The sequence below is a fragment of the Bubalus bubalis genome, chromosome 12 (assembly GCF_019923935.1).
Source record: "Bubalus bubalis isolate 160015118507 breed Murrah chromosome 12, NDDB_SH_1, whole genome shotgun sequence".
Lineage (NCBI taxonomy): Eukaryota > Metazoa > Chordata > Mammalia > Artiodactyla > Bovidae > Bubalus > Bubalus bubalis.
In genome coordinates this window covers 76,072,031-76,096,595 of record NC_059168.1, presented here as the reverse complement: position 1 = coordinate 76,096,595, position 24,565 = coordinate 76,072,031, and positions in this window count along the sequence as shown.

Below are 24,565 nucleotides of genomic sequence, written 5' to 3'. Positions count from 1 at the left end.
GCTCAACTTTATCTAACTGAAAACAATAAATTCAGATGTAAACATCTTCAGATGAGGCATTCTAAAAATAACCACAAATCCATCTGTCATCTACCAATGACTGGCAAATTCTTAGAGCGTATTTCACAATGCTATGGACACCTTGCTTGCAGTCTTCAGGCCTCTGGTTCCCCAGAGTGTTTTATGGTACACACATTACAGGGCCAAGGTAAAGCTTGTGGAACACCTCCTTTAAAAATTTATTTATTTGGCTGTGTTGGGTCTTAGTCGGATCATGCGGGATCTTTCATTGTGTATCATGGGCTCAGTAGTTGTGGTACACAGGCTTCGTTTCCCCATGGCATGTGGGATCTTAGTTCCCCAACCAGGAATCAATCCTGTGTCCCCTGCATTGCAAGCTGGATTCTTAACCACTGGACCACCAGGGAAAGCCCCTATCTCTATTACCTCCTTTCAAGACTCTCTTAGAGTTACAGCAAATGTATATCTTCTTTCCTTTGAGTGTTCAGCATTAGTTGTAGCTATTTACCTCATATCAGTTTAGTCATCACCAAAGTAAGCAAATATTTAAATCACTTCAACCTGTACTTATTCAACCATGACCAAAAAAAAGAATCCATATGTGTAATTTCAAAAATACAGGTTGAATTAAAGTCACTTTTTTAAAGAACAAGTCTGTAAGGGGGAAAAAAAGTATGTAAACTGTTATGAATTTGAAATGTTTGTAAATGTTACTGAGAGTCAAAGTGCTTAGATTTCCCTACAGCCTCAATTATTCAGCCAAACAGTGGTGATCACGGCTCACTAAGTTACAAGAAAGGGGTTCTTTTGCTTCTGGATCACACAGAGGTTTCCTGTGTGTTCCCGTGTGTTGTCTGTGGGACTAAGAAGAGACATGGGAAGGAAGACACATGAGTCCTTCAACAATGAAGTCTGTGGACATTACCAGGAAGAAAGTGAGACCAGCCCTACTCTGAACACCCTCTTGGAAGGCTTGTGGGCAGTCTGTCCTAGCGAACGGAGACAACTCTCAAGAGTACAGAGTCGCAGAAGAGCCAAAAACGTGGGGCATTAATTAAATTTGGTGGTTTATCATATTATTATAAAAGTAATAAGAATGAATTGTAGGAAATTTTAATACAGAAAAGCTTAACAAAGGAAATGAAAAACTGGCATAAAAATACCAAAAAATGTTAATAGTCTCATATAATATTTTCTACAGATATACATACCTGCTTGCATATACAGAGTAGTTTTTAAAAGTTGGATTAGGCTATGTATTATATGATTCCATTAGTAAAAAGCTCTAGATACTGTTAAAAATAAAAATTTTAAAAATTGGCTTAGGCTGTAAATATTTTATACAATGATTTTTTCACTCCTCATATACAATAGAAGTTCTTCCATCTTGTGCATTCAGAGTTAATATCTGGCCAATTGGATGGCATCATCAATTCAACGGACATGAGTATGAGCAAACTCCGGGAGATAGTTAAGGACAGGGAAGCCTGATATGCTGCAATCCATGGGGTTGCAAAGAGTCAGACACAACTGAGCAACTGAACACTAACTGGCCAATTAATCAAAAAGGTCTGTAAAGCAGATAATCCTTTAAAATATATAATCACTGCTTCAACATATTATTTTAACCTAAGATATACAAATGTGCATTTTTTTAGCTATGCTTATGATGTAGTGCCAAGGTCTTTTCCCTCTGATAAGCATTCCACACAGTTTCTTTTTTTCTTTTTCCACAAAAGCCACATTTATGTTGCATGTTCTACAATTCTCTCTTTTGATATCTTTAAGTGAAAGTGTGAATGCAAAGTCTCTGGAGAGTCAATCTGAGCCAAGAATTCTAGAATTTTAGTTTCCCTCATCTTTTCTTTTTTTTTTAATATATATATTTGTCTAACCACACCTAGTTCCACAAATTTTTTAGCACCTTCCCTCCTAGAAAAAAATAATCTGAAACCCTTTTTTTTCCTTTGTACTTATGGCTCATTGATTTGCATAATATTTAATTGATTTATGCAATTACAATAGCGAGGGCAACTGGCATAAACATACTTACTGACTTCTGATAAGCTCACCAGCAGTGGTAGGGGCAGATAGGCACAGGAACAGGGGTGAGGGCCTGTAAGCCTTGAGATAAGCATGCCTGGACACTGCTTAGTGTGTTTACAGATGAAGTACAGGACTAAATTATTCTGATGAGTTGGTTAGGCATCTTCTGTAATTATCAGCTCAGCTATGTTTCCGCAGTGAAATAGTTCTCCAGACTCTTGGACCAAATGGAAATGTTGTATGGGGGTTGGAAAAGATGAGTGAGTCTATGCATAGGTTTATACTCTCTCTAAGTGGTCCACCTGTGGATGTGGTGATAGTGAAACCTAGGAGCATTAATCTATGAAGTCCATTTCTCACAAGGAAGAATACAGTTAAAGCCGGAGAGAGAAATGAAGCTTAACTCACATGCAGGGGTTCATATTTCTGGCAAAAGAAGATCAACAGAGCTGCTTCTATCCCATTGGACTATCAGAAGTCAACTTACATGGATGGCTTTTGCATAATAATTCAGCAAGGAATGTTAATATCATCTTAGAATAGGGGGCCCTATAGGTTTGCTGTTTTCCTGAAAGAAATCTGATGTTTCTACTTTTAATTGCCAATGTATCTTTTCACAAGAGTCTGCAGTGTTCTAAGTAAGGCGCCTGGGCAAAGTGCTAATGAGTAATTAACAATGTATTCATTAGTAAGGCAGTAAATGCCACTGATGGCCCTTAATCGCATAATTACGTGATGTTTATTGTTGTATGAATGCTTTATTTCACACTTTTTCCCACCTATTAGTTAGTAAGGAGCCACAAGCATTTGTTGTTGCTGTTGAGTCGTTAAGTCATGTCTGACTCGTTTGTGACCCCATGGTCTGTAGCCCACCAAGCTCTTCTGTCCATGGGATTTCCCAGGAAAGAATACTGGAGTGGGTTGAAATTTCCTTCTCCAGGATATCTTCCCAACCCAAGGACTGAACCCATGTCTCCTACATCGGCAGATGGATTCTTTACCACTGAGCCACCAGGGAAGCCCATCATGAGTATTATCTTTTAATAAAAAGGAATTGTACAGAAGAACTAAAGAATTATATGATTGGCAATCCTTCAATTTAACACATATACTGTTTAATTATATGTGTCTGCAACCTTAGCTACATGATTCTTTTTCTCAGAACAGGTAATTTTGTCTGAGATATTAATGCCATGTGTTTAAATATGGTCCAATTATTGCATTTATCCATTTTCCATTTAAAACAAATGCTCTTGGGCATCATAGCTTGAGGCTATACTTCTGTTAGCCATTTAAGAAGTCAAGCTCTGTGCCTGGCCTTCTTTGAAAAAATGCAGACACTCTGCTTAGCAGGCATAGTCTATAATTTATCATGGGGATATATATGTAAAATATACATTGTAAGTGTGCCTATAATGGTACATATGCATTACACAGGTGTATCTATATTTGTATACATAGATGTATATATATGCCTTTAAATAACTTCTAAAATAACTTCCCTCTTTTACTGATGCATGCATGCATGCTAAGTAGCATCAGTTGTTTCCAACTCTATGAGAGACCACAGCCCTCCAGGTTCCTCTGCCCATGGGATTTCCCAGGCATGAATACTGGAGTGGGTTGCCATACACTCCTCCAGGGGATCTTCCCAACCCAGGGATCAAACCCATATCTCTATGTCTCCTTCATTTGTAGGCAGGTTCTTTACCACTAGCACCTCCACCATCCATAGACTTACACACACCAAAGTTCATAGAGGCATTCTAGACATTCTTTTTTACAGTATTTAATTAAAAGTCAAGTAATTAGAAGGCACTGGCAACCCACTCCAGTACTCTTGCCTGGAAACTCCCATGGACGGAGGAGCCTGGTGGGCTGCAGTCCGTGGGGACACTGAGAGTTGGACACAACTGAGCGATTTCCCTTTTACTTTAAACTTTCATGCATTGGTGAAGGAAATGGCAACCCACTCCAGTGTTCTTGCCTGGAGAATCCCAAGGATGGAGGAGCCTGATGGGCTGCCGTCTATGGGGTCGCACAGAGTCGGACACGACTGAAGCGACTTAGCAGCAGCAGCAGCAGCAAGTAATTAGAACTTTACCTTAGAAATGTCTTATGTTTCTACTCTGTTTTTGTCCTGCCACCATCATCTCTCATTATTTCTCTTAAAGAAAACTATATTTAGCAGCCTCTCCTCCCTTCTAAATAATTTGCATTTATATCTTACCTATTTGCTTTTTTTTTCTGATTAAGAGAAGAATTAGAGCAGGTTGTGAATAGGAATGATGAAGAAAGTAGGGAGACACTGGGTCATAAATCAGGAGGTCTTGTTTCCAGTGTCATTTGTTGGGGGAAGATGGTGTTCTCTGGCCTACACAAGTGCCTGCCAGAGAGAGAAAACAAGTTTTCTACAAAAGTTTGATTTTTCAAGTCATAGGTGAAACAAGTTCTGGAATCAGAGAATCTTACACTTAGAAATCAAAAATGGACATCCCCCATCATTCAGTCCAACCCTAAAAATAATTGTACTTTGTTATGGGCTGAATTGCATGAAGTCCCTCAAAATTCATAGAGCTTCCTAAAACACGGGACCTCAGAATGTTACTATTTGGAGATCGAGCCTTTAAACAAGGTGATCAAAGGACTTCCCTGGCAGTCCAGTGGCTAAAACTTCATGTTCCAATGCAGGCGGTGTGGACTCAATTCCTGGGTGGGGAGCTAAGATCCCACATAACTTAGAGCCAAAAACCAAAAGTGTAAAAACAAGAAATATTGTAACAAATTCAATAAAGACTTTAAAAATGGGCCACATTAAAAAAAAAAAAAAAAAAAAAGCTTAAAAAATAAAATGAAATAAAAAATAAAAAGGATGATCCATTCAAATGAAAGAAGGCTGGGCCCATCTAGTGCCATTATAAGAAAGGGAAATTTGGACACGCAAAGAAATGCCAGGGATGAGCACACAGAGGAATGACCATGTAAGACATAGGGAGAAGGTGGACATCTGAAAACCAAGGAGAGAGACTTCAGAAGAAAGTAAAGCTGCCAGCACCTTGAACGTCTGGCCTCTGAAAGTGTGGGAAAATAAATGCCTGTTCTATCAGCCTCCAGTCTGTTATTTTGTTATGGCAGCCCTAGCCGACTAATACACTTCTTGACTCCAGCGAAGGAATGTTATCCTCTCTCACATCTGCAGCACACTGTATTTTTCAGGCAAAACAATATAGGAAAGAATAATTTTCATACTGGAAAACATTTAGGGCTGTGTAAATCTCATAGGAAAGCATGACAACAAGAGATTTGCAGCAATTAAACTTTAAAAAGCCTCTCAAGATCTCCCAAATTTAATGTGCACATTTCAACAAAGGCAAATGCTAACAAACATATCCCCTGAAGCAACCCCTCTAGAAAAACACCTTCTCTACTCCCTCATGATTCTAATTGTTTACTTGATAACCTCTTATCTCAACCAAATTCCCAGTGTGGAATCTCATAGTGGTTGGGTTGAAGCTGTCATGTGCCCTACTGAAGGCATGAATCTAAGAGTGAAAAAGGGAAATGCAATGGTTCTAAATGACTTATAACATCAGCACATTTAACACAAAATTTAGGAAGACAATCCTCAGAAACAAAACATATTTCACCCTAAGCTATTCTTCCAAAGACCTGATCTGTAGTTCGAATCATTGTTATACTGAATATTTGAGTAAGGAATTGATCTTACTCTGGCTTTGAGTCATCACTATCATTGTCCAAGGCCACCTCTCCTTCCTTGTGGCCAGAGGCTCAGAGGCAGAAATATGTCTTTCTGTGAAACCTATTTCTGATCTCAGGCTCTAGACAGTATATGATTCAAGGTTCCCATTAGGATCTTAGGAGGCGGAAGAGCCATCAAGAGAATGTTGTTGTTCAGTTGCTAAGTCACGTCCAAGTATTTGCAATCCCATAGACTGCAGCGCCCCAGTCTTCCCTGCCCTTCACTATCTTCCCGAGTTTGCTCAAACTCATGTCCATTGAGTCGGTGACACCATCCAACCATCTGAACACCAGTCTGTATGATTCATTGATGACCAAAGAATCCAAGCTAAGTTACACATTGGTGGCTCTATCTGATGTTTTCTCTTTCAAATTTGGAATTAATTTTCTACTCAAAATGCTATTTAGAGGCTTTCAAACTGAAGACCTTTGGACTTTTTATGGCTATAGAGTTGCTTAGTTTGTTTGGAAGGTGTATTTTTATTTTAAAAAGATATGTATTTATATAAACATCCATACACATGTGTGGATTATACACATTCTCGTTTGCCACAGTCCTCATGGTCCTCACCATACTGTGCCCTCTTCATAAGAAACATGAAGGGACTCTAAAGGGACTCAGAGATTGTGTGGCCCTTCAGAGACATTATCTGTAATCTAATTGGAGAACCCAAGGGTAAAGTGCTATCTAAAATACAAAACTTCCAACAAGCAAAGTGGTGGTAAAATAATAATACAACATGGGCGCTGGTTAGGGCAAACTCCCTGGAGGCTGTACCACCCAGTCACCAAAAGCTGGGCAGTCTTCTATAATCTGACTTACATCCTCTCTTCATCAAACCAACTCCAGTGTGATTCTCCCTAAAATCCCTTTCTGAAAAGCAAACATACACTCTGGAAAGGGCAATAAATTATGAGATCAGGGATCTTATTTCCCCAAGTATGAACCTAAAGATCACTTTCTCATAATATTTTGTTTTGTGGTTGTTTACTCACTAAGTCATGTCCAACTCATGGGACCCCATGGACTGTAGCCTGCTAGGCTAAGTCCATGGAATTCTCCAGACAAGAATACTGGAGTGGGTTTCCTTCTCCTTTTCCAGTGGATCTTCCCAATCCAGGGATCAAACCTACAGCTCCAGCATTGGCAGGCAGATTCTTTACCACTGGGCCACCAAGGAAAAGGCTACTTGTCCTTTTTATAATATAGGGCAGGAAAATACAGATTGAGAATGGAGAAAACCAGAGGACGAACTTCACTGGAGGGATGACACTGCCCAAGAGGGTAGGAGTCACAGAGTCTCAGTGCACAAAAGGAGAACCAGAGACAAATCACCTAATCCTCTACTAGCCTTGAAGTTAATCTTTGTGTGCAAGGTGACCCTTGACTTCTGTAGATAAAGCAACCCTATAACCTGAATATCCCTGTGACACTTTGAGCTTGAGGCTTCCTTGGTGTTGCAAATGGTGAAGAATCTGCCTGCAATACAGGAGACCTGGGTTCGATCCCTGGGTCAGGAAGAACCTGTGGAAAAGGGATTGGCCACCCACTCCAGTATTCTTGCCTGGAGAATACCAATGGACAGAAGAACATAGTGGGCTATGGTCCATGGGGTTGCAAAGAATTGAACATGACTGACTAACACACACACACATGCACACCCCTTAGGTTTAGGCACTTTTATCCTCTTTTTAAAAAAAGAAATATATGTTGCTGAAGAAATAAATTATATAAAAGTTGAATTCAATTCTATGTCTGAGACTTTCTATATAAACACATTATTATATCAGGGATAATAATAATTGGTAAAATTAGTATTTCTATTCAGAAAACATGCCCAATGTGTTCCCATCTAGAACACAGGTAAACTCATACTTACCTGCTTAGTATCACTGAGATAACGCTAGGGAACTACTTTGCATTATACAGGTTTAGAAGGTGTTACCTTCATTGCTGTCTTAGTTTATGAAATACACTAAGTGGCAAGACAAAAATTAATTCATAAGAGAATCTACTGCTAACTTTGAGGGAGTGCTAGGTGGGATTATAACCTTTTCTCTTACTCATCCCTGTTTCTAGGATCTACACTGCTCTCTGTTAGTAGATCTCATCTCCATTCTGGAATTTCCCTGAATTTCTAATTCCCCTCCTTGTTGTATGTGGAACAATTCATCTCTGTTCAAATTCTGACCAGTAGTTCCTCCTTATCTCCCAGCAAAGAGTGAAACTAACGCTGTCCAAATGGCAGTTGCCACTCTCCTTAGAAACGTGTTTCATGACTATCCTTCACTACTTGTGTCCCCGTGTTGAATATCACCTCCCATTTTAAAATACGTATTTCTATAAATACATATTTAGAGAATTTTTCTAAATTCTCACAATGTTCTTCCTAAGAGTAACCAAGGTGCATAAAGTATTCTCCATCTAAATGTTTTCAAGTGCAGACATCCTCCATCAGAAGGGTGGGCACAATCGCTGGGAGCAAGATGCAGAGAGCATCCATAAGAGGACAACGTGCTCATCCTCAACAGGCCTTGGAGTCCTCACCACAGACTTCCTTTCACAATGTGTGCATGCATCAAAACTAAAGTTGTACATCTTAACTATGTACAATTTTTATTTGTCCACTGAACCTCAATACATTTAGAGAAAAAAACAGTTTAGAAACCTCAACCCTGCTTGGAACTGGAATGAAGTAGGGATTCCTATGGACTGGAAGAAGAAACTGAGTTCATACAGATATATGAGTGAGAAAGAGGTAGGACCAATTTTGAGAACCACCAGCACAGGGCAAAGATGAGTTAACAAGCCAGCTCGGCATCATTATCCAGCATTCCAGGATACATCAGGGCTTCCAAGATGTGTACGGTCTGAGTCCAAGCTCACTGCTCACGGCCACTAACGCCAGTTCTCTGCCATAGAGAACCCCTGTTCTGCTCTTTCAGTTTCCAACTCCTCATAAACCAAGATTAAAGTTTGTCTTTGAGCTATAACCAATGGCTTCAAATGCAATGTCATATTTTCCCCCTTTACTGGTGAGAGCAGAGAAAGCGGTATTGGTGGGAGTGAAGGAGTGGTCCTTCAGCCTCAGGACTGACTCCCAAAGGCTGCCACCAATTCATTTCTGCAACCTCTCACACAGTCACAGAGTCCTATAGCCAGGTGGTTGTCATGGCAACCAAGAGACAGCCAACAGCCGGTGGATCTTATCACCCCACAAGTGGTGCTTCAAGTCTCCCATCTCATCACTCTTCCCATCTGACAAACTGTGTCATTAAGAGGCCCCAGATAGTAATTAATTACAAAGTATGTCTCCACGACTCCAAGTTTGGTCATGCCAGAATCACCCTAAGGATGAGGAAAAAGCCAGTTATAGTTGCAAGGTCTAAAATTTCAGTTTGAGATGCAAGGGAGGATGCTACGGAGAGAGATCCAGGGAGGAAGAATGCTGGAGGTCATGTCCCTCAATGCCCTTGTTGCAGCCCTTTGTCTGAGCATAGCAATGAAAAATCATGCACTGTAACATCTGATTGCCCTTTTCAAATTCCCAGAATGAAGCAATATGAATCAGCAATGTCCCCTGGAGTGTAGGAAAAAGCCTCCCAAGGCAGTGGCAGAATATTGGCCAAGGTCTCCAAAAATTTATTTATTCTCTGGTTCAGCAAAGGCAGGATTGTAGTGAAAAAACTTGGATAGCTTAGTCCTCTGAGGACACATTATTTTAATAAGGAATCTATTTTATATAATTTAATAAATTTTATGTTTTGTCACATGCTTTTTTTTTTCTATCGTTCCCCTTGTTGTTCTCATAAAAGAAAGAGTCTCCTTATCTTTAGAGGACAAATGGAAGGTCCCTCTTTCCATGACTCAGCCAGGAAAGCTGGAGAGTTCTCAGTATCATAACAAGCCTGTTATCATGGTCATGTTACCAGGGATGGAGGGCCTGGAGGAGCAGGGTGTTGGGAGAGGGATGCCTACTGCCCCCCATCCTTCCAGGCAGAGGAAGTAACTTGTTTGGCATCCTAGAGAGTGGCAAATCGGTGTATCTTCACAGACTTCTAAATGGTAAAAACATATGTAAGAACAGTGAAACATTTGACAGCAAAGATAGGCAGAGTCTGGTTATTAAGTTTTACAGAGCTAAATAGTTAGAAATGTTCTTTGAAAAGTATCAATAGTCAGTGATCAGATTAGTTTTAGCTCATCCATGCCATCAAGACAAGGAAGGCAAGCAAACCGAGGCATGGTATTCATGACATCCTAAAGAAAAAGGGGAAGACATGATGGCTTTGAAGAATTTGGACAAAGACATTGTTAAGTATAGTTGCTTCTATAATGCTGTTTGAAGCAGTGAAAATTTCCCCTTACAGGTGAGACAAGAGTCACTTCCTAACTGTGAAAGGTCAAGTATCCCAGGGAGAGGGGTGAACTGGATTCACTGAAGGTCAGGGTCCTAGGATTGAGCTGACCCTGCGGGGGGAAGAGGAGTCGCAAATGAAAGAGAAATCAGCTCATTTCTTCTTCCTTGCCCCAAAGCGAAGCAACAGAATTTGGTCCAAAGTCCTAGGCTACAGATGGTGAAATAGCACAGCATATGTTCTGCAAGTACTTCCAAGAACCACCTATATCTTGGCACTTAAATACTTCACAACACAAAAAATGTGCTGATAATTCAAATATTCAATATGTGTTCATGTGTATACATGCCCAACACACACACACACACGCACACACTCACAGAGACAATGCTTAGCAAACTGAACTTATGAAACCCAACTCCTGAGCCCTGCTTCTCTTTCTTATGCTGTCCTTATTCCTAGTGTCTTCACACTCTCTTGTTGTTCCAGTCTTCAGTCCTGCTCTTGGGAAGAGTTCTAAAATCAGCTTCTTATTCCTCCAGAAGACTCCAAGTTTCCTAGGAAGCCCAACTGTTAACCCCTGTCAGATGAAAAGTTATTTCCTCTTAGAATTTAATACATAAGTAAGCATGAAACAGAGGACCATGCATTGATCTCGTAGAATATAGTCCACTACCTACAGCCAGGAATACATACCTATGAGTACATGGTGTGTGCATAGCCCATAAATACCAGGATCTATCCAATAAGCATATGGAAATGTCTCCTTGTGTTCTCCCTGTTTTCAGACTTTAGTATCCTTGGGCTCTGGCAAGGGGGACAATGGTCACTATTGTACCATCAAAGCAATTAAAGAAAGTTGATACTGAGAGTTCCCCAGATAGGAACTGCTTACCTTCCAGATGTAGATTTCTGATTCGGATCACAACTCTCAGAACCACCGTCACTCAGTGGACTTAAAAATGTATTCATTCTACATTTTCAGGAGTAATTTGTACTCATCTCCATTATCCACATGACTCTGAGTAGGTTACCTCTTCTCGTTATGTCCTCTTCCCCAAAACGTCCCTAAGATCCCTGGGATGATTACATTTCTGAAGATTAAGTAGACCACACAGCAACTGCATGAATCTCTGGCTGTGTCAGTCCTTTGTTAGCAAATACTTGCCAGAACAACTGTGTGCATGACAACCCCCAACTCCTCTGCACACACTGATATACATACACATTCAACATGCAGCTCCACAGATCCACACCGCTGCATTCCCCACAAGATCTCCACAGCTATGCCCATTCCCATGCAGATACATCTGTGTACATAAATGTACACAAACACAATCTTCACCTATATTTATGTATGTGCTTTATAAACAGCTAAGCCTTGCTAATTCACAAACCCCTTTGACTAGCAGTTTACTGGGGTGGGCAGATCAGAACTAAAGCAAATGATTACAAGGTCAAGGATAGCCCATTGTCAAACACATTCTGTTCTTTTGCTCAGCTTTGTAGTTTTGCCTTAATTTATGGTAATTCTGTCCACACTCCAAGTTGATGTACTGCTCTTTCATAAATGGAGTGCAATCTACTACCCCATGTTGGCTGAGAAGGAACAGAAAACCGCCAGGTTTTTAAACGGTGCTTTCAAAAATGAAAATTGCCGTTTTGCCACATATTAATATGAGAATAGCTGAGATTCCTCGCTGTACACATATATGGCGTACGTGGACCAATATACAAACTTGTAATGAAGTTTCAGTTCTGCAAAACCTCAGAACAGATGTTGAATTTAATTTCTATCATAACATATGATAGTTTGGTTCAATAAAAAAATATTTACAAGCTTCAGTAACTTCATGTCCAAGGGCTATTTTCTTTGTACCAACTGTCCTTATTCCATCTTTTCTCTCCTCTTCATGCCATGCCTGACTTCAGTCCCACATTCAGTCCTTCTGGCGTTCTACACTTCCTTCTCCCATATCAGATCTGATCATACCCTTTCAATGTCTCCCTCTGTGCATGTGTGTATGTACATATATAACTTACAGTGTCCAGTACAAACTCCTTCGAGTGCCACCAAAACCTCATGTCTGCTACCTTTTCCTCCTTCAATTTCTAATCAGCTTTGTTTACATCTAAATCCAGGAGTATGCCCATAAACATTCTACTTTCTTTAATTTCCTGATTCTTTTTCATTAAGTTCAAATCTATATAAATTTTTCCTAGCATGAACTTATTCCTTGACTTGAAACAGGTCATAATTTCTCTTTCCCTTGCATAGAATTTCTGGTAAATAAAATGTATTTCTATCAAATGAAAAGAATTTTCATCATTTCTAAATCCCAAGCCAATTTGTGGGATGGTATTTTTAACTTTTATGTGGAGGTGTAATGTACATACAGAATAGTGCATGCATCATAACTATTCAGCTAGTTGAATTTGTATCCAGCCACCCAGCTCAAGAAAAAGATTAGTAGTATAACATGTCTCCCCACGGCTCCTCATAGTCACTACCTTCCACCCCAGGAGGTAGTGGAAAATTATCCTATCTTCTATTACCCCAATTAATTTTCCTGTTCTGGAATTTTATATGACTGAAATCATGTGAAATTTATTCTTCTGTGTCTTCCTTCTTTCGGTCAACATTACATATGAAAGTCAACCACACTGTTGAATGTAGTTGCAGTTCATTAATTCTCATTATTGTGTAGCAACCCATTTTGTAAATAAACCACAATTTATTATTCCTCTGTTGGTGAACCTTTGAGTAGTTATTTATTCTATGATGTTATGAATAGCTACACTGTGAACATTTTTGCATGAATATATATATATATATATATATACACACACACACATACATATACATGTATTTCTATTAGGAAATTCCAGAAGTGGAACTGTTTAGTGCTAGAGTTTGATATATTCAGATGTAGTAGATTCTATCAAATATGATCTTGTCTTTTTTAATATTTATTTTTGGCTGTGCTGGGTCTTAGTTGTGGTGTGCAGGCTCTCTACTGTGGCACGTGGGCTCAGTTGCCCTCAGCCATGTAGGATCTCAGTTCCCTGACCAGGGCCCAGACCCATGTACCCTGCATTTTAAGGTGGATTCTTCACCACCAAACTACCAGGGAAGTCCCCAAAATGTTCTTTTAAAGTGCCTATGGAAATTTATACAATCACCAACACTGTAGGAGTGTCCCAGTGGCTCTACATACTCACCAACATGAGTTTTGATGGTTCTATTTATTATTATTGCAATTTTGATGGAAGTGTAGTAGTATCATGTTTTGATTAATTCCCATTTCCCTGACTCATCACATTTTTGTACATTTATCCATCATTGAGACACCTGATTTTGTAAACTGCCTAATGATTAATGAAGTTAAATACCTTTGCATTTGTTTTTTGGCCATTTGGATGTCCTCCTTTGAGGAGTTACTGCTCACATTTTTTGGATATTTTGCTACTGCCTGCCTTTTTCATTGATTTGTGGGAGCTCTGTACATTTTCTGGATAGGAGTCCTTATCAGATAATTGTGGTATGAATTGCTGTTATTGTTTACTTTTGAAGTCGTGTCTGACTCTTTGTGACCCCATGAACTGTAGCCTGCCAGGCTCCTCTGTCCATGGGATTTCCCAGGCAAGAAGAGTGGAGTGGGCTACCACTTTTTTTTTTTTGCTTATAGTTGGTATCTTTGCTGCCCCACTTAAGAAAACATTGCCTACTTCTGAGACAGAACATTTGTAAGTTCTTTTACATCCTTTAAGCTGATTCTTAGAACCTACCTGTGAAGTAGGCACAGGGCATATCATGATGCCCACCTTAGAGAAAAAGAACATAGACTCCAAAAGGAGACCAAGTAAAACAATTCTCAAGGCCAGGTCTTCTGACTCCTGCAGTTTGGCATCTGAAAACCCTGGACACTAAGTTAGATCCAAATTTCTTGAGATTCCTACATTTGGGTCACTGTTCATGCCAAACCCCCACCTCCCTATGACCTGAAATGAAGCTCCTTAGGAAATATAATGCCAATAAGAAGGTGATGGTTATGGGTCTTCACAGCAAATGATTCACAGTAAAATATGACTGTGTTCCTAAACCTGAGGTCTCTTCTCATCTACAAGGTAGAGTAGAAGTTTTTAGGAAAAGTCCAAAGTCCATTTGTTTCTTATCATTCAACAAGGCAGAGAGGAGAGAGGTTCCTTCTGATTTTTGTTCCCATTAAAGGTATTTCATTGTAGGAAAATAAAGAGATGAAGGAAGAAATAGAGAGGAAAAGAGTGAGAACTACAAGGAGGAAAATGGAGTGAGAAAGCACAAAAAGAAGAAGCTAAGAAGAGAGAGCTGAGGGTTGAGAGGTAGAGTGAATCGGAGAAAGACAAAGGGAGTGAGTAAAAACAAAAAGAGATAAGGTAGAAAGAGAGAGAAAGTGCAGACTGAGAAAAGGAAAACAAGAAAATGAAAGGCAAAGAGTGTTGTTATTTATTCACACTGTGACCTTGGCAATGTTATTTAATTTCTTCAGTTTTCAAATCTTTAAAATTGAGATAATATGGTAATCTAGAAAAATGGTATAGATGATCTTATTTACAAAGCAGAAAGAGAGACACATGTAGAGAATAAATGTATGAATACCTGGGGGAAAGGAGGTGAGGTGGGAGGAATTCAGTCATTGGGATTGACACATATACACTATTGATACAATGTATAAAATAGATGGGCTTCCCAGGCGATGCTAAGTGGTAAAGAATCTGCCTAAAAATGCAGGAGACACAAAGGACCTGGGCTCCATCCCTGGGTGGGGCAGATCCCTTGGAGGAGGAAATGGCACCTCATTCCAGTATTCTTGCCTGGAAAAATACATGGACAGAGGAGCTTGGCAGGCTAGTCCATGAGGTTGCGAAGAGTCGGACATGACTGAGTACAAATATCTCTCTCTCATAAAATAGATAACTAATGAGAACATACTGTTTAGCACAGGGAACTCTACTTAGTGCACTGTGATGACATGAATGGGAAGGACGTCCAAAGGGAGAGAATACATGTATATGTAAAGCTGACTCATTTTGCTTCATAGCAGAAAGACAACATTGTGAAACAACTATACTGCAAAAAAAATTAATTTTAAAAATTGAGATAATAATCTCTAACTCACGTGGCTGCTATTGGAATAAAATAAGTCAGACAAACTTATTTACTTAACCCCCCTTCCTCTATGAAAGCTAAAATAAAAAAAATAGTCAAACATTTAAAAAGGCTCCAGGTATGACGAAATCCTGACAGTGATGATGGGCAGTACATGTATACTCACTGTCAACCAAATAAAATTCTTAGCAGTGCCATTAAGAAAAATTGACTTGATGAATCACTGTAGATATGAATTGACTACACCTAGAGGTATCTGGACTCTCCATCATGCTGAGCTTCAGGGATGAACAATTTCAGATTGCGCACTGGAGCTCCATAGACTGCTGAGTTTTCATTAACACTCTTATTAGTGATGAGATCACATGTTAAACAGAAAGAGAATTACTTTGCTTGATGACAAATATGGAGATATCATAATCATCACGTGTAAACAACAATACCCCACAGCAAAAATAGATAAAAAGGACCAAAGTGTAGCAATTTTTTAAATTAGGCTCTTTGTAGGTAGTTCTAACTCAGCAAAGTTTTGCAGGTGTGCATGCATGAGTGCACACACACACAAATACATATTAGTGTAGAGAAATGTCTTCTATTACAGGTATTTAAAATAATTCTAAAATCTAAGAGAATTGCCTAGGAAGAAAACGTATTGAATTCTCTATTCTTGAACACAATATCCATTATTCTAAGATTGACATCTCCTCTAACCCTATATGGTTTTACTATCCTGTTCTTTTCTGCAGTTACCATTTATCTCCAGAATTGTATTATTCATTCAATCACACAAAACACACTTGTTTAAAAAGAATCCTAGACACTGTTGAAACTGGAAATATAAAGAAGGGTGTGGGATAGGAAAACATGGTCAGTCTCTTTAATAGAGCTCAGAGCCTAGGTTAAATAGCCATTGTTCTCAGTGATAAACAGATAGAAAAACATACTCAAAGACAAGGCAAAGTCCTGTTGATATTTTGCAGCTGTACAAGTGATGAGGGGCATGAAGTGTTTTTGAAAGTTATCTCAGAAGCCTCAGAAATCACATCAAGACTTCTATAAACATTAAAGACATGGTCCTAGAGCCTGGAGCAATAAAAGTTCCCAGAGATTACTCTCTTCCATGCTCAGGGTACGGTAATGTCAGGTTATTCTGAAGCACAGAACAACAGAGAAATTTCTCTGCATTGACTTTTTTTCTGATGCTTTCATAATCTTCTCCTCTTTCTCTGCTGGTTGCATTCTCAGATGATGAAAAGAAGGGTTTCTTTTTTTTTTTTTTTTAATAACATCTCCTTAATATGCCAAGGGAAAGCCTAAAAAACTGGAAGCAATTTGAGGGCAGTCTGTTACGATACTATAATAACTACAATATAAAACTACAATGTATATGTGATACACACACACACACACATACATACACATATCCTAATATCATATATACAAGGGTATTAGGAAACTTTCAGCACTTCATAATAGATATAACTCTGAAGCAGAGGAGTTTTTGAGATGAGAAAGGAAAAACTGTTCCCTGTGTATATGAGATATATATGGGGAAAGATAAAGTAATTCCGAGAAGCCCAGGTGGCACAGTAGTAATTTACCTGCCAACGCAGAAGACACAAGAGATTCAGACTGGATCCCTGGGTCGGGAAAATCCCTTTAGTAGGATGGCAACCCACTTCAGTATTCTTACCTGGAAAATTCCATGGATGGAGGAGCCTAGTGGGCTACACCCCATGGTGCTGCAAAGACTTGGATACGACTGAGTGACTGAGCAGTCACATTCAGTTCAGTTGCTCAGTCATGTCCAACTCTTTGCAACCCCATGGACTGCAGCACGCCACACTTCCCTGTCCAACACCAACTCCTGAAGCCTACTCAAACACATGTCCATTGAGTCAGTGAGCAGGCACAAAATGTATTAATAACTTCAAACAGTGCTGCTACAGCCTTGAATGTCTGTGCTCCCCACACCCCCAACCTGGCCCCAAATTCACGTGTTGAAATCCTAAACGTCAAGGTGATGATATTAAGACATGGCATCTTGGGAGGTGATTAGGTCATCAGTTCCCTTATAAAAGAGGTCAGAGAGCTCCCTTGTCCTTTCTACCATATGGGGGCACAGTGAGGAGTCATATCCATGAATCAGAAAGAAAGCCCTCGTCAGACATGATTTTACACTTGATCAAGTTGCCAGCACCTTGATCTTTGACCAACCAGTCTTCACTATGAGAAATACATTTATTTTGTTTATAAGACATCTAGTCTGTGATATTTTGTTCTAGAAGCACTAATAGACTCAGACGAGTACTAGGCACAATGAAAAGCAGCGTGTTGAAAAGCAGAAACATTCCTCTACTGACACAGGTCTGTACAGTAAAAGCTGTGATCTTCCCAGTGGTCATGTATAGTTGTGAGAATTGGACCATAAAGAAGGTGGAGTGCTGAAGAATTGATGCCTTTGAACTGTGGTGCTAGGGAAGACTCCTAAGAGTCCCTTGGACAGCAAGGAGATCAAACCAGTCAAACAAGGGAAATCAACCCTGAGTACTCATTGGAAGGACCGATGCTGAAGCTGAAACTCCAGTATTCTGATCATCTGATGCAAACAGCTGACTCATTGGAAAAGTCCCTGATGCTGGGAAAGATAGAGGGCAGAAGAAGAAGGGGGCGTCAGAGGATGAGATGACTGGATGGCATCACCAATGCAATGGACATGAACTTGGGCAAACTTTGAGAGATGGTGAAGGACAAAGAGGGCTGGCGTGCTAGAGTCCATGGGGTCACAAAGAGTCAGACATGACTGGGCAACCCAACAACCACCACAAGACACACTGATCCCAAACATTGACTTAGAGCTGTGATTAGAGGCCTAAAGCTCAATGATTTAGTCTGGAAAAAAAGCCAGACAGGGTCATCTGAGGAGTTGTGTTCTGTTTTATGTCTTGGGAGATGCTTTGTGTGGGAGTCTAGTCTAGAAGTAATTCATTTCTATATGGGTCCCAAAGACAAATGATGAAGGTGTACTGTCCAGAGTGAAGCCAGAGGGAGGCTATGTCCTCCCTACAAGGCTCTTGTTGGTCTCCTGTAGCCGCAGCCCACAGAGGACAACCTAAAGTGTTCTTTCTCAGTACAGTCCTAGCTTCTGACCACCTTCCATGCAGACAGCACTAGAGTAGAATGTTGGCTCCATTCAGCTCTCCCAAGAAATTCCAGAAGCTGACTCTACATTTTCAAAGGCCTGTGGGGTTGAGATTGAAGTTACCTTGGAAACGTCTCAGTGATAAATGGAAAGGGCTCAAGTGGAAATCTGGGGGACCGAAGCACAGCATTGCTGAGGTATTGCTCATCTATTTGCTTTGTGCTGTTTTCAAAGCACAGTGCTCTCATTCCCAAATCCCTAGGGGGGCCCATACACATTCACAACTGCACCCCCTTTATGTGCGCGGACACAGAGCACAATTGTCCACTCCAGACAAAAGGGTCACATTATAAAGCTCTCAACTTTGTCTTTTCCTAAATCATGTGGTGAACAAGTCACTGTAACTTAACTCCTTGTTGCATACTTATCAATAATTTAACGGGCTGTAACAATGGTTTTTATTTTTTAAGCAAACATCATGCCTCTCAGTGAAGACTTATGGTCCCTTCTTCTGGTTCCACAATGAAGTGCACAGCATATTGACTACAAGGGGAACTAACATCCCATTTAAAATATGGGAGCAGGGGGTCCAGAGTAGATCAATTAGGGTGAAATGATCCAGAAACATCTTTTTCCAAGAATGAAAAAAAAAATCTAAATTAGGCAGTGAAAATCAGAGTGACAACCCCAGAAGCCCTTGAGGGTTTGCCAAGCTAAGATGCTTTTCCAGCACAGTGACCTTACAGCCAACTGACCACTGTCTTTCTGTCCTTAGGACTGCACCACCTAAGCGATCACACAGTAACAACTGTCTGTGTGAGATGTTAAGTCAAAACCACCCCTTTTTGTAGGCCTCTCCTCTATTGAGTTTCTCTTTTCCAGAGAATCAGTTCATATTTCTCCTCCATGTCAAAATGGCAGCACTGCCATCTTGTTTATTAACTCTCACCAGCAAAGAGGATGTCAGGCTCTTTCTGGAAACTTACACTGGGGGTGGTAACAGGTGAAATCTGGAAGCAGTAAAAGATTTGCAAAGTACAACTGGTGTTGGAGGCAGATTCAAGAGTATCCCAAGGTCTTAAATGTATCCAAGGATCATGAGTATCTGGGCCTCAGTTGGTCTTCTCTTAACATAGCTGTTATCACAGAAGCCACGTGGCATTAATTTCACTTCTGTCAGCAAATAATGATCCCTAGACCAATACTCTAGAACTCAGCATCATTACAGTGTTGATTTGGGGACCCTAGGGTAGTGACTGAGTTAGGGCTTTGTTCCATGTTGAACACTAGTTGGACAACTGGATCCTTGTCCAGCAACTTTCACCAGAGGCTTTGAGTGTGATCCAGAGTCAGGGACTCCTTTCTCTGAGTCCACTTGCCCTCCTATCCTCCTTCTATAATGGAGTATAATTCAGCTAATTGTCATTGATCTTCTATTTATTCTTCTGTAGTAAATGCTCTGTGTGAAGAAATGGCGTTTGTTTGTCTCTATCCTTGGCTCCAGATTGTTTATCAGATAGGATAGTATACTACAAGTCACTTTACATACTAAGCTGCTAAGTCGCTTCAGGAGTGTCCAACTCTGTGTGACTCCATAGATGGCAGCCCACCAGGCTCCCCTGTCCCTGGGATTCTCCAGGCAAGAACACTGGAGTGGGTTGCCATTTCCTTCTCCAATTCATGAAAGTGGAAAGAGTAAGTGAAGTCACTCGGTCATGTCTGACTCTTCGAGAGCCCATGGACTGCAGCCTACCAGGCTCCTCCATCCATGGGATTTTCTAGGCAAGGGTACTGGAGTGGGGTGCCATTGCTTTCTCTCTAACTTTAAGTTAATTTGACCTGGTCTACCCATCAGATTTTGAACTAATTAAGAGAAGGAGTTAGGTCTTATTCATTATCATTGAATTTGGATTTAAGCTCACATGAAAATTGAATATACTATCTTATAGAAGAAAGTAGGGAAAACCACTAGACCATTCAGGTATGACCTAAATCAAATCCCTTATGATTATACAGTGGAAGTGAGAAATAGATTTAAGGGACTAGATCTGATAGATAGAGTGCCTGATGAACTATGGAATGAGGTTTGTGACATTGTACAGGAGACAGGGATCAAGACCATCCCCATGGAAAAGAAATGCAAAAAAGCAAAACTGCTGTCTGGGGAGGACCTATAAATAGCTGTGAGAAGAAGAGAAGCAAAAAGCAAAGGAGAAAAGGAAAGATATAAACATCTGAATACAGAGTTCCAAAGAATAGCAAGAAGAGATAAGAAAGCCTTCTTCAGTGATCAATGCAAAGAAATAGAGGAAAACAACAGAATGGGAAAGACTAGAGATCTCTTCAAGAAAATCAGAGATACCAAAGGAACATTTCATGCAAAGATGGGCTCGATAAAGGACAGAAATGGTATGGATCTAACAGAAGCAGAAGATATTAAGAAGAGATGGCAAGAATACATAGAAGAACTGTACAAAAAAGATCTTCACGACTCAGATAATCACAATGGTGTGATCACTGACCTAGAGCCAGACATCTTGGAATGCGAAGTCAAGTGGGCCTTAGAAAGCATAACTACGAACAAAGCTAGTGGGGGTGATAGAATTCCAGCTGAGCTATTCCAAATCCTGGAAGATGATGCTGTGAAAGTGCTACACTCAATATGCCAGCTAATTTGGAAAACTCAGCAGTGGCCACAGGACTGGAAAAGGTCAGTTTGCATTCCAATCCCAAAGAAAGGCAATGCCAAAGAATGCTCAAACTACCACACAATTTGCACTCATCTCACATGCTAGTAAAGTAATGCTCAAAATTCTCCAAGCCAGGCTTCAGCAATATGTGAACCGTGAACTTCCTGATGTTCAAGCTGGTTTTAGAAAAGGCAGAGGAACCAGAGACCAAATTGCCAACATCCGCAGGATCATGGAAAAAGCAAGAGAGTTCCAGAAAAACATCTATTTCTGTGTTATTGACTATGCCAAAGCCTTTGACTGTGTAGATCACAATCCACTGTGGAAAATTCTTCAAGAGATGGGAATACCAGACCACCTGACCTGCCTCTTGAGAAATTTGTATGCAGGTCAGGAAGCAACAGTTAGAACTGGACATGGAACAACAGACTGGTTCCAAATAGGAAAAGGAGTATGTCAAGGCTGTATATTGTCACCCTATTTAACTTCTATGCAGAGTACATCATGAGAAACGCTGGGCTGGAAGAAACACAAGCTGGAATCAACATTGCTGGGAGAAATATCAATAACCTCAGATATGCAGAGGACACCAGCCTTATGGCAGAAAGTGAAGAGGAACTCAAAAGCGTCTTGATGAAAGTGAAAGTGGAGAGTGAAAAAGTTGGCTTAAAGCTCAACATTCAGAAAACGAAGATCATGGCATCCGGTCCCATCACTTCATGGGAAGTAGATGGGGAAACAGTGGAAACATTGTCAGACTTAATTTTTCTGGGCTCTAAAATCACTGCAGATGGTGATTGCAGCCATGAAATTAAAAGACGCTTACTCCTTGGAAGGAAAGTTTTGACCAACCTAGATAGCATATTCAAAAGCAGAGACATTACTCTGCCAACAAAGGTCTGTCTAGTCAAGGCTATGGTTTTTCCTGTGGTCATGTATGGATGTGAGAGTTGGACTGTGAAGAAGGCTGAGCACTGAAAAATTGATGCTTTTGAACTGTGGTGTTGGAGAAGCCTCTTGAGAGTCCCTTGGACTGCAAGGAGATCCAACCAGTCCATTCCGAAGGAGATCAGCCCTGGGATTTCTTTGGAAGGAATGATGCTAAAGCTGAAACTCCAGTACTCTGGCCACCTCATGTGAAGAGTTGACTCATTGGAAAAGACTCTGATGCTGGGAGGGATTGGGGGCAGGAGGAGAAGGGGACGACAGAGGACGAGATGGCTGGATGGCATCACTGACGCAATGGACGTGAGTCTGGGTGAACTCCGGGAGTTGGTGATGGACAGGGAGGCCTGGCGTGCTGCAATCCATGGGGTTACAAAGAGTCGGACACGACTGAGTGACTGAACTGAACTGAACAGGTACTCCTGAAGTGAGTGCTGTCAGAGCGGTCACAGTTGATGAGTAAATATTTTTTTATTCAGATTTCACTGGAATTGGAATTTGCTCTATTATTTCCCAATGAGGTACTATTATATTAGGGTTGGAGAAAAACACTTGTCGTAGTATCCTTAAGTATAAGATAAAGGCTTGTCTATGTTGGCTCCCTTTCTGGAAGAAGGGATATAAGCCTACACAGAGTTCAAGTGCACAGGTTGCATCCTGATTCTGAACCAAGATAGGGTACAGCACAACTCAGTCATTCCAGTAAAAAAAAAGCCAAAATAATCAGTCTTTCAATGGCCATCTCATGGCACGCCAGGCTCAGAGAAACAGTTTCACAGGACACTAGCCTCTCATTGATCATGTCAAATTAAAGCAGGCTAACATGAACTGACAGTGATTCATTCAAAACAAGGTGTTGGGAAAAATCAAAGTCAGAGCTTCTTTTTCTTTCTTCTAAGCAATATAGACTTCCCCACAGTCTGTAATATATTAGAAAGGGAAGGAAAATTGACCTTATCAATAATCAGTGAAAGGATGATGAATGCTTTCCCTCAGGGTTCAGAAACCTTCAATGCCCCCTTGCCATGGAAATGGAACAATCCAAAAGCCTGCAGCTATTCTTAGTCTAGGACTCTCCCCAGTCTCCACCTACTCCCCCCAGTTCAGTATGAAGCACATGAGTCATCTCCCTAGTATATGTCTCCCTTCCATTCTTTATATATTTCTAAGTTCCTTTTAGCTTTCAAAGTCCATCTCAAGTCATACCTTCTCCTGGTCGCTACACTGACCACACAATTCACTGGACTCCCTTCCCAAAAATGGCAGAGCCATGCCTAAACTACCAAGGCAGCCTTTGCCTCCCGCTTTTGTACATGTGCTCCCTCCTCAAGGAGAGCACAAATCTTTCAAGGGTGAAAAATTACATTAGTTTCCTGGGAGTACTATAACAAATGATCACAAATTAGGTAGTTTAAAATAACAGAGTTATATTCTCTCACAGCTCTGGAGACTAGAAGTCCAAGACTAAGGTGTCAGGAGAGTCATACTCTCTCTAAAGGCTCAAATGGACGATCTTCTCCATGCCTGTCTCTTAGCCTCAGCTACTGCCTGCAGTCTTTGGCATTCCTTTTCTTGTAGCTGTATTACTCTAATGTCTGCCTCCATCCTTGTATGGCCATTTTCCTTCTATGCTAATATCCCAGTGTGTCTTCTCTTTTTCTTATAAGGACACTAGCCATATTGGAGCTAGGGTCCACCCTAGTATCTGGTGGCTCAGACAATAAAAAATCCACCTGAAATGCGGGAGACCTGGGTTCAGTCCATGGGTTGTGAAGATCCCCTGGAGAAGGCATGGCAACCCATTCCAGTATTCTTGCCTGGATAATCCCCATGGACAGAAGAGCCTGGTGGATTACAGCCCATGGGGTCGCAAAGAGTCGGACATGACTGAGCAATTCAGCATGGCACTAATACCATATGATCCCACATTAACCGTTTGCATCTGCAAAGACCCTATGTCCAAATCAGGCCACATTCTGAGATTCTGGTTAGATATAAATTTGGGGGAACACAATTCAACCCAGGCCAGAGGTAAAATCACCCTATGTGTGATGCTTGGTATCTTCCTTTCACCAGGAGAACTACAGAGCTCAGCTGATAATAACGACATTATACTTATGGGGATTGCTTTGTTTGAGATGATATGCTGATCTCTGCAGGGGACCCTTTCTGCACTGACTCAGTCAGAGAAAGGCAGTAAAAGTACTCTTCCCGTAAGTCTTGGTTCTACTAAGAAAAAGCCAATCACTTTGTAATGGTAATTGCTTTTGACCTGTTCTTCTGGGAGGCCGCTGATAGGTACAATGGAGTTCACTTAAGCAAAGCTTTAGTATAAGAGATCAGAAATAATTAAGGCAAAGAGGGTGGGGAGAGGAAGCAATCATGGAGAAGCCTCATCATAAAGCATGGAAAATGCCACGCTGGATTCACTCTGTGTAAAGGTCAGCCCTAACA